The following is a 10,911-nucleotide window of genomic DNA, read 5'->3' as shown; positions in this document are numbered from 1 at the left end:
AAAGAGAAAGAAAATTTTTACATTAAATAATGGTCGCTTTAGTTTAGAGTGAAAGTCTTGGTTATGTGAGCAATAACTCAGCATTTAGTTAATTGCAGCAACTAATTTCGTTATTAAAAGCTGTTTCTAGGGCTCTTAATTCCACGTAAAATTTGAAATGCAACAAAATTTGGATTGATTGTGCTGACCCAAACAACTTAACAAAAAGGAAATGGATGACCTCTAAGAAGCATTTTTGAAATAGTGCCATGTTACATAACAAAAACATAACCGACTAACGCCGTGCGATTTGCTCTCAAACGACCGGTGTTAGGGGTCAATTTCTAGGAACCGCCCTTCACACCAGAATTAGAAGTCTTCAAAACAGTTTCTGTGAATCGCATACTTTGAGACTAGTGAGCTCAAAGGCTCTAAAAGCACTTAATGCCCGCTGGGCGCTACCTGTTTATCCCGCTGTTGCGGATGCAACTTCAAGATGGCTAAATACGGAAGTTAAGATGATTTGCCGGAAAAAACTTGACTTTATGTCCCACGTTGCTAACTGTCAGTTACCAAAAAACATGGAAACAAAACATCTGAATTTGACTTTTTCAGTGCTAGAAATATGTTTTTCACTACATATTAATGGTAACTAACCGACATTCAACCTTCTGATGTTACAATAACAGAAGCTAACGATTACTTGGTTGTGACAAGAGCAGACAATGATCTCCTGCATGGATTTTTTACTGGAGTCAGATGTCACCAAGGACAATTTTTTTTGGAATTTGGGTTTCAGACGTCACCCCTACAAGAGGTTTTTTTACTGGTTTCAGACGTCACCAGCAGAAGTCCGACCGAGGTCTAAGACGCCACCTCTGATTTCCTGTTCCCCGGTTAGATCGAGCCAAAAATCTCCAATTTTTTCGACAAAAAGCCACCAAAAAATTGAAATTTGTCCCCCAAAAACCTGTTTTCTGTTACTAAAACACCTCGATTGATAAACTATTTTTATTATTCTAATAGCAAGTAAAAGCAATTTAACTACTTTGTAAAAAAAATTTGGCGAGAAAAAGGCCAAAAGTCAGAAAAACGGTCCATTTTGATTTTCTGATTGCATATTCTAATGAAATACCAAAAAAGCCTACAAACTATTTTTTAGGCTAGTTTTCAAATAGCGAGAAGGCCATTCAAGTCGATATATCACACTGGAGTCTTAGAAACAAGAAATGTTAGAAAATTTTTTCCGAAATCAGAAAATTCAAAAAACCATTTTGATTTTCTGACCCCATATCTTATTGAATCACAAAATAAACCCTTAAACTATCTTTGTGAGTTAGTTTTGCAGAGTCATCAAAAACGAGAATTGTCAGAATTTTTTTTCTGAAATCAGAAAAATCAAAAACCCATTTTGATTTTCTGACCCCCCTACCCTATTAAGTCACAAAATAAGCTCTAAAAATATCTTTGTGAGTTAGTTTTGCAGTAGCCAGAAAGCTATTTCGGTCGATATAGTATACTGAGTCATCAAAAACGAGAATTGTCAGAAAATTTTTTCTGAAATCAGAAAGATCAAAAAACCCATTTCGATTTTCTGACCCCCATACCCTATTAATTCACAAAAAAAGCTCTTAAACTATCTTTGTGAGTTAATTTTGCAGTAGCCAGAAAGTTGTCTTAGTCGATATAGTACACTGGGATCTCAAAAACAAGAAAGATCAGGAATTTTCTAAAATTTTTTCTGGAGCCAGAAAAATATAAAAAAAATTTGATTTCCTGACCTTATATCCTGTCTATTTGCAGTTTGAACTCTTATGATAGCCCTGTGAGTTAATTTTACACTGGAGAGAAAGCTATTTAGGTCAATACATCGAATTGTGATCTGAATAACGCGAATTGCCAAGAAAATTTTTTTGAAATCAGAAAAAACTCAGAAAAATAGTTCATTTTTCTGAATACTCATCGCCTTGAAAAGCAAACCAAGTTGTCAAACTAGCCTGCTGACTTACCGTGCAATTGCCGAAAGTTGATCTTTAGTAGAAATATTAGTCAGCCTCAGAAAAAAAAGAGAAGTTAAAAAGGCCTTTCGAAAAAAAAGAAAAGAAAAACGGTTTCGATTTTCGGACTGCACAAAAAAAACTATATTAAAAATCACACGGTCTAACTCATTTTTTGAGTAAGAGTTTGAAATTATCTCAAAATTTTTCTTTTCGAATATAGTCTGGAATCAATAAGAGTTACAGAAAAAAGTTCGAAACAGGTTTCTTTAAAAATAGAAAACCCTTATTCCAAAATCCCAAGAACACCTCCGATAAAGAAAGCAAAACACATAAAACAACTTCCCAGCTACAACAAAGTTCTGATTTTTCGAAAGATTTGCAAAACGATACATATAAAATATAGCCTTCAGCAAAAAAAAAACAAACGCAAAAGTTTTCCTCTGTTAACTTTAAGAACCGTTTATTTCTTTCCTTGTCCGCCGTCACAAACGTCACCGAGAAGAAGTCCCTACTCCCCTGCTGGTCTCAGTAGTCACCAATCAGAAGAACACATTTTGCACGGTTCCAGTAGTTACCGAGAAGAAATCGTTAATTTTTACCGGTTTCAGAAGTCAACATTTCTTTTTGGTATCAGTAGTCACCCCATTTAGAAGTTTTCAATAATTTCAAGAAGAGCAAAACATCTCTCAAGCACCTCAAGCAGTTCTACACAGTAAAGTATTTAGCGGGTTTTCCTAAATCAACACAGAGACAACTCAACAACCAACGTTTTTCTTGTAACCCTCGTTGCCTAGTCGCTCCGCAAAAAAAAAATATTATATAATTTTTTTTCAGCAACCTCCTTTTGGGCTTCTCGTAATAATAAAAACAGTAGAACTAATTGTTTTTTGCTTACATTCAGGGAGAAAGCACAAACTAAATTTACAGTCATTGTCCGAAAAAAAACTATTTGAAAACAAAAAAGAAAATCTATTCGAAGCAGTTATTTGGTGCAGTTAAAAAAAAGACAATAAACGTTCGAACGAGTTTTTTTTCTTTTTTGGCAAATAAAATCTACTATAATTAGCACCATCACAACCTTAGGATTCTTGTTTTTGAAAAAATTTGCGTCGCTGAACTTTTATAGGAACATTTTTGGCTGATTAGCCAAATTGGATTTTGACATCAAAAGTTCGTCGCTCCGGTTTTTAGGCCGTTTTCATTTTAACCTGAAAGATAAGCATAACAACAACAACAGATATCAAAGATGTCGCAAAGGAACAACGACGAGTGTCAGTTTGCATTAAACATGTTTAAATCAACGGAAAGTTCTTTGAAAAGCCAGCTTGATTTGTTACAGAAGGCAATAGACGATAGAAAGAGCTTCCGATCATTAAATCTACCCATAAGCAGAGCCAAAACGCTGCAAACAGAATTGGACAAGAAGACAGAAGCAGTGTTGAGGGCGAAGCCTCACCAGAGTACAGCAACTTCGATTCTCGACAGACAGAAAGCCTTAACATCCAGACTGCAGCAATCCGAACTGGAAGTTGACACATTGGACGATGATGGCCTATTAAGCCGTTCCTCAACAAGATTTCGCGATGACGTCACAATTCCCTCTCGCCCAAGTAGCCGACGACTGGTATCAGAACGATCAACACCAACAAGTAATGTTATCACTGAAGAAACATTTGTCGAGCAAGCAGCCAGTTCACAACCGAAGGACACAACAGTCTTCATTAATCCACCGCCCATTCCTCCAAGACCAGTCAAGCCATCACTGTTCCTGAAGACCCAGCAAATCCAGGATCCTCTTATTAGCCATTTGATAAATCAACAACAAAATTTCTATCAAGAGAACAGAAACCAGTTTGTTGACTCCAACTCAAAACATCATGCTAGTCATTATCATCCAATGGCATCAAACACCCTAGAACAACCCAATGCTATTCATCAGCAAGAAACCTTAATTTTGCCGCCTCTCAACATGTCAGACTTGGATCATGAGTTGAACCAAGAACCCGATTTTCTAACGGAAAGGATTTTGAATTCAGCGGTTCTCAATCCAAGCAAAAGCAGTTTGTTAACCGTTTCAGTTTATCTTTGACCCCTGAAAGTTAGAGAAGCTTCCGAAACGTCAACTTACCTTGTCCAACCCTTCAAGATGACTGTGGAAACCCATTCCTTGGCAAAGCAATTATTGACAAGCCTCTTAATCATGGACCTGAATACTTGACAATAGATCAAAACCCTCACTCATCTAAACAAAACTACGTTCAGCCTATGCCTTATTGTTTCACAAACAATCTACAACCAACAACAGCTGCAAACGTAGTTTCGGACGTCCAGAGCTTTTGTTTTTCAAAAGAACAAGATGGTCATCTCAAACCTCAAAAGCCTGAAAACAGTTTTGTGCAACGTGTCAGTTCTTTCAACATCGGTACCAATTGTCCTGTAAAAAACACAACCTTGACAAACAGCTTCCCAATTCAGGGTTTAGCAGTTCAAAGGCCTCTTGTTTACCCATCTAACTACTCCAGCGCAAGCAAACATCCAGTCAGTGCAGAGCGATCTACAACTTCTTACAACGCATTCCATAACCGCTCAAGAAGCGAACAAACCAGTCCATAGCTTCAACCCGGCTACTCAAACCAGTATAGTGGATATTGGTCAGAACACAAACGCTTATTTATCATATCCTTTACCCATCAAGAACATGGCAGCTGAACCCGCTGTAAATCAAAGTCATTCAAACGACGAAGTTTCGCACTTGCTACCTCCCCCTCTACCTAGTCTTTATGCAACTAACATCTTGCCAACATCAAGCGTAAGGCAGCATCAGGCTCCAGTGTTTGCTGCAACTGGACAATTTGTCCCCTCAATGACCAATAGTGAACTTCAGCCAACATCCGTCGACCTAAAATGCTCGATCAAATTGCAGCCATTAAAATTGCAAAATTTTAATGGTAACCCCATGCACTATCACGAGTGGATAAATAATTTTTTCTCAATGGTTCAAAAAAACATTTCAATTACTGACACACACAGAATAACCTACCTACAGAATTCAGTGTCGGGTAAGACAAAAGATCTGATACATGCTTACTCTTGTGATCCATCCTATTATAATACAGCCCTCAACGAGATAATGAGCCGCTTTGGCGACCCTTCAGTTGTTGTCAACGCTTTCACCAACCAATTAGAGATTTGGAAATGTAATAGTTCTTACAAAAAGCAATCCTTCATAGCATTCTCTTCATTTCTAAAGAGACTTGTCCAGGCTTTTCAGAACCTAGGTTTTCAAGCCGACCTTCAATCGTCTACTTTATTGAGAAAAACGAAGGAAAAAATTCCCCACAACTTGCTTTTTAAATGGACTGAATACACCCTGACAGAGCATGTTACAACAACTACCCTTGTTGAGTTTCAAAAATGGCTTGATGTTCAAGCAAGCAAGGGTTTATGACTAAGTAAACCAGGAAAAAAGAACCAGTACATTCACTCACAACAAAAACGGTAATTATCCTGCTGTGACAGCACAACAATAGGTTCAAGAACAGTTTAAGCAAACAACTGCAAGACAGACAGTCTCAAAGGAACGATTTAGATCAACGAAAGTTTAATCACAACGGCTCGAAAAATGAGCATTAGTTTGCAAACAAGCACACAAATTGTGTTCAATGTCACAAACCGCATTTTGTTGCAACTTGTTCAGACTAGCATAAATTGTCCCCTGAAGGTCGATTTCAAACTATCCAGAAAAATAGCTTATGTACAAACTGTTTAAGTAATCAACATCGCAGAGACACTTGTCCCTCCTCGAAGCGTTGTCAGGTTTGTAATGGTTTTCACCATACAACACTACATAATCCAGCTAAACAATTCAGCAGAACACATCCCGCTTTTACTATCAGCAACGTCCAACAGCAAACTAAAACCTCAGGTCGACACATTTGGTCATCGAAAGACGACAACAACTCACAAACGCAAAAAAGTAGTGAAGCGACTCAGAATAAAATAACACAATTCAAACCCAAAAGCAATCTCAGGTACGGAAAAAATTTTGGAAATAATGATTATCAACAGTCATCGAAACGTGCGAATTTGAATGGACCTTCTACCAGCCAAAAATTCAATGTCAACCAAATGTCCAGTACACCAAAAGATTGGTTTGAGAAGTTACAGCTGCTGCCAGTATCCTTTATCAAAGAAGATAAAGTATTCGACACGTATGCTCTCATTGACCCCGGCAGTCAGTTTACGTTTTTATCAGATGCTGTTTCTGACTACCTGGAACTCCCACGCGAATTTCAATCTTCAACTACTGTTCAATGTCTAAGCGTTGATTATGAAATGCCCCTATCAAAAATAAAGCAACCAATAACAGTTTGCCCTTTCAATCAGTTTGATGAAAAGTTCCAAATATCCAGAGCCTACAGCACCCCTACATTAAACGTTAAGGCAGCGAATGTCAATGAGCTAAACTATGTTTGCGATGCATTCAATGAACTTCGACACAGATATTTCCACGACATTGCGAAGGTAAGATTGGAGCATTCCTTGGTGTCAATGCTTTTGCCTTTACGCATGCTACTGAAGTAATTCAAGGCACCAAAATCCGCCCCTTTGGAGTAAGGACCAAGCTTGGATGGACACTTGCAGGAGAGTACCTGAACACACTAGGAAACCGCTCTTCAAAATCTTCTAACTAATCGAAAGTATTTGTATACTATGTCTGTCGGAAAAGTCCAGAACAACCCTTGGACAATTTGATACAAGAATTTTGGTCAATAGAGAACGATGGTACCAGAAAAGAAGATAATACTATCACTGAAGATGAAAAGTCTGCCATTCGAATACTTGAGAGTACTATCAACCACACAGGCGAAAGGTATGAAATAGGTCTTCCATGGAAAGTACCTGCCAATCTTCAAAATAACTATTTTTCTGCCCTCATTCAGCTAAACAGTTTGAACAAACGACTTAATAATGATCCAAAACTAAGTGATATGTACCGACAGACTCTTGTCACAGATCTCGAGAAAAATTACGTCAAGCCATTGGAAATGACAGACCCACCCCCTGAGAAAATATGGTACTTGCCAAATCACCCTGTTCAAAGCGCAAACAAACCAAACAAAGTGCGTCGTGTCGCCAATGCAGCGTCAAAATTCAAAGGCGAGTCACTAAATTCCAATCTTTTAACAGGACCAGACCTCTTAAACAGTCTAATAGGAATTTTGGTCAGATTTCGTGAAAAAACTTTTGCTATTTTGGCAGACATTGAAGGAATGTTCATGCAAATCGGCATCCGAAATGAAGATCAATCTGCACTACGTTTCCTATGTTCTATTGACAATGAAGTGCGACAGTTTTAATTCACAAGATTGATTTTGGGTGCAACTTGCTCATCATTTTGTGCAATTTTCGTCTTAAACAGAAGCGCAGAGGACAACGCCGAGACATATCCAAAAGCACAAAGCGCTATAAAGTCTTATTTTTATATGGATGACTACATCCAGTCCTTCGACTCTCCTGAAAATGCCAACGCGACTGCATTTGAAGTAAAGAACTGCCTGAGATCAGTTGGTTTCCGCCTCACAAAATTCCTGTCAAACCATCAACAGGCTCTTCAGTGTATTACTACAGAAGACCTCGAGGAGCCCAAGAGTGAAACAAGAGTCCTCGGACAAAAATGGAACCTTGAAAAAGATACATTTTTCATGAAATTCCTCGGAGAAATCCCTAAAGAAGCTGAACAATACACTCAACGGAAACTTTTCACTCTGGTGTCATCGATTTTTGACCGAAATTGGGTTTCTTGGCCCAATGACAATAAAGTTCAAAATTTTTCTTCAGCAACTTTGGAAGTTAGGTAGAAAATGGGACGAGCCACTCCCAATTGAACTTCTACATTTGGTTCTACACGTCAACACATTTGGTCATCGAAAGACGACAACAGCTCACAAACGCAAAAAAGTAGTGAAGCAACTCAGAATAAAATAACACAATTCAAACCCAAAAGCAATCTCAGGTACGGAAAAAATTTTGGAAATAATGATTATCAACAGTCATCGAAACGTGCGAATTTGAATGGACCTTCTACCAACCAAAAATTAAATGTCAACCAAGTGTCCAGTACACCAAAAGATTGGTTTGAGAAGTTACAGCTGCTGCCAGTATCCTTTATCAAAGAAGATAAAGTATTCGACACGTATGCTCTCATTGACCCCGGCAGTCAGTTTACGTTTTTATCAGATGCTGTTTCTGACTACCTGGAACTCCCACGCGATTTTCAATCTTCAACTACTGTTCAATGTCTAAGCGTTGATTACGAAATGCCCCTATCAAAAATAAAGCAACCAATAACAGTTTGCCCTTTCAATCAGTTTGATGAAAAGTTCCAAATATCCAGAGCCTACAGCACCCCTACATTAAACGTTAATTCAGCGAATGTCAGTGAGCTAAACTATGTTTGCGATGCATTCAATGAACTTCGACACAGATATTTCCACGACATTGCGAAGGTAAGATTGGAGCATTCCTTGGTGTCAATGCTTTTGCCTTTACGCATGCTACTGAAGTAATTCAAGGCACCAAAATCCGCCCCTTTGGAGTAAGGACAAAGCTTGGATGGACACTTGCAGGAGAGTACCTGAACATACTAGGAAACCGCTCTTCAAAATCTTCTAACTAATCGAAAGTATTTGTATACTATGTCTGTCGGAAAAGTCCAGAACAACCCTTGGACAATTTGATACAAGAATTTTGGTCAATAGAGAACGATGGTACCAGAAAAGAAGATAATACTATCACTGAAGATGAAAAGTCTGCCATTCGAATACTTGAGAGTACTATCAACCACACAGGCGAAAGGTATGAAATAGGTCTTCCATGGAAAGTACCTGCCAATCTTAAAAATAACTATTTTTCTGCCCTCATTCAGCTAAACAGTGTGAACAAACGACTTAATAATGATCCAAAACTAAGTGATATGTACCAACAGACTCTTGTCACAGATCTCGAGAAAAATTACGTAAAGCCATTGGAAATGACAGACCCACCCCCTGAGAAAATATGGTACTTGCCAAATCACCCTGTTCAAAGCGCAAACAAACCAAACAAAGTGCGTCGTGTCGCCAATGCAGCGTCAAAATTCAAAGTCGAGTCCCTAAATTCCAATCTTTTAACAGGACCAGACCTCTTAAACAGTCTAATAGGAATTTTGGTCAGATTTCGTGAAAAAACTTTTGCTATTTTGGTAGACATTGAAGGAATGTTCATGCAAATTGGCATCCGAAATGAAGATCAATCTGCACTACGTTTCCCATGTTCTATTGACAATGATGTGCGACAGTTTCAATTCACAAGATTGATTTTCGGTGCAACTTGCTCACCATTTTGTGCAATTTTCGTCTTAAACAGATGCGCAGAGGACAACGCCGAGACATATCCAAAAGCACAAAGCGCTATAAAGTCTTATTTTTATATGGATGACTACATCCAGTCCTTCGACTCTCCTGAAAATGCCAACGCGACTGCATTTGAAGTAAAGAACTGCCTGAGATCCGTTGGTTTCCGCCTCACAAAATTCCTGTCAAACCATCAACAGGCTCTTCAGTGTATTACTACAGAAGACCTCGAGGAGCCCAAGAGTGAAACAAGAGTCCTCGGACAAAAATGGAACCTTGAAAAAGATACATTTTTCATGAAATTCCTCGGAGAAATCCCTATAGAAGCTGAACAATACACTCAACGGATACTTTTCACTCTGGTGTCATCGATTTTTGACCCAAATTGGGTTTCTTGGCCCAATGACAATAAAGTTCAAAATTTTTCTTCAGCAACTTTGGAAGTTAGGTAGAAAATGGGACGAGCCACTCCCAATTGAACTTCTACATTTGGTTCTACACGTCAACACATTTGGTCATCGAAAGACGACAACAACTCACAAACGCAAAAAAGTAGTGAAGCAACTCAGAATAAAATAACACAATTCAAACCCAAAAGCAATCTCAGGTACGGAAAAAATTTTGGAAATAATGATTATCAACAGTCATCGAAACGTGCGAATTTGAATGGACCTTCTACCAACCAAAAATTAAATGTCAACCAAATGTCCAGTACACCAAAAGATTGGTTTGAGAAGTTACAGCTGCTGCCAGTATCCTTTATCAAAGAAGATAAAGTATTCGACACGTATGCTCTCATTGACCCCGGCAGTCAGTTTACGTTTTTATCAGATGCTGTTTCTGACTACCAGGAACTTCCACGCGATTTTCAATCTTCAACTACTGTTCAATGTCTAAGCGTTGATTACGAAATGCCCCTATCAAAAATAAAGCAACCAATAACATTTTGCCCTTTCAATCAGTTTGATGAAAAGTTCCAAATATCCAGAGCCTACAGCACCCCTACATTAAACGTTAATGCAGCGAATGTCACTGAGCTAAACTATGTTTGCGATGCATTCATTGAACTTCGACACAGATATTTCCACGACTTTGCAAAGTTAAGATTGGAGCATTCCTTGTTGTCAATGCTTTTGCCTTTACGCATGCTACTGAAGTAATTCAAGGCACCAAAATCCGCCCCTTTGGAGTAAGGACAAAGCTTGGATGGACACTTGCAGGAGAGTACCTGAACACACTAGGAAACCGCTCTTCAAAATCTTCTAACTAATCGAAAGTATTTGTATACTATGTCTGTCGGAAAAGTCCAGAACAACCCTTGGACAATTTGATACAAGAATTTTGGTCAATAGAGAACGATGGTACCAGAAAAGAAGATAATACTATCACTGAAGATGAAAATTCTGCCATTCGAATACTTGAGAGTACTATCAACCACACAGGCGAAAGGTATGAAATAGGTCTTCCATGGAAAGTACCTGCCAATCTTCAAAATAACTATTTTTCTGCCCTCATTCAGCTAAACAGTTTGAACAAAC

This window comes from Convolutriloba macropyga, chromosome 10 (genome assembly GCF_964194025.1).
Source record: "Convolutriloba macropyga chromosome 10, txConMacr16.3, whole genome shotgun sequence".
NCBI classification, from domain to species: Eukaryota; Metazoa; Xenacoelomorpha; order Acoela; family Convolutidae; genus Convolutriloba; species Convolutriloba macropyga.
This window is presented reverse-complemented; position numbering follows the sequence as displayed.